This window comes from Penaeus monodon, chromosome 15 (genome assembly GCF_015228065.2).
Source record: "Penaeus monodon isolate SGIC_2016 chromosome 15, NSTDA_Pmon_1, whole genome shotgun sequence".
Lineage (NCBI taxonomy): Eukaryota > Metazoa > Arthropoda > Malacostraca > Decapoda > Penaeidae > Penaeus > Penaeus monodon.
This window is the reverse complement of record NC_051400.1, coordinates 37,751,410-37,752,216: the sequence shown is the minus strand read 5'-3', so window position 1 is coordinate 37,752,216 and position 807 is coordinate 37,751,410. Positions and strand designations below refer to the sequence as shown.

General features: G+C 32.5%; 1 protein-coding gene across 2 annotated transcripts in view; it reads right to left on the bottom strand.

The window, feature by feature from the left end:
• Positions 1-807, bottom strand: part of LOC119582015 (ecdysone-induced protein 74EF-like) — a gene marked incomplete at its 3' end in the record, with an annotated part of 261,423 nt that overhangs the window by 127,248 nt on the left and 133,368 nt on the right. For both annotated transcript variants that reach the window (XM_037930212.1, XM_037930217.1), the window contains 1 exon segment: positions 42-91.

Genomic DNA, 807 nt, shown 5'->3' with positions numbered 1-807 from the left:
AGACTGATTTCTGCATGATCAATAATTCCAGCATTACTCACTCTTTCACGTAGATGCCACCGCCTCTCCCCTGGCACCTGTCCACACGCACCTGTGAAGATCAATGTTTCAATGTTTTATCTGAACATATTGGCAACATAGCACCCTCATTCCATGATTGCTGGATGAGGGAGCCGTATCAATAATAATAATGGTTGATAAATAACAAATTTTATTCCATTGTTAATGAAGTTTAAAAGGTTGTTAATAGCATATTTCATGATTAAAAACCCTGAGTGAATACATTAATAAAACCAATTAGAATAAATCTCGTAGAAATAAGAATAGCAAAAGATTGAAGATACAGTGATAAATAATAAGATAAAATTAATCACAAAAAGCAATAACAAGATATAGTCACAACAACATTAACACAAATTAAAGTCTAATACTATGGAAAGGGGAAACTTAAATAAATGTCCTGACAAACACATAACTTGATAAAAAAAGACAAAGCAAAAAAGGAACAGAACAAGACAATTTCTAGGAAAAAACCAACAATTACAGTTCATAATTGACTAGTTTCAGTTTACTTTATTTCTCGAAAATTACCTTCATTACCAAGGACAACAAAATGAGTTTATTGTCTCCGAACAAGATTCCGGTCGATAAAAAATAACAGTAGTAACGGTAATATTTAGAAAAAAAGAGAGATGGAATCAGACAATGATAAAATAAAAGTTTGCTTAGGGTAAACGTGACAAGTTCACTGTTGATTTACATAGCGGAATGGAATCGCCTGATTCTAGTACATCAATGCCATGAGCG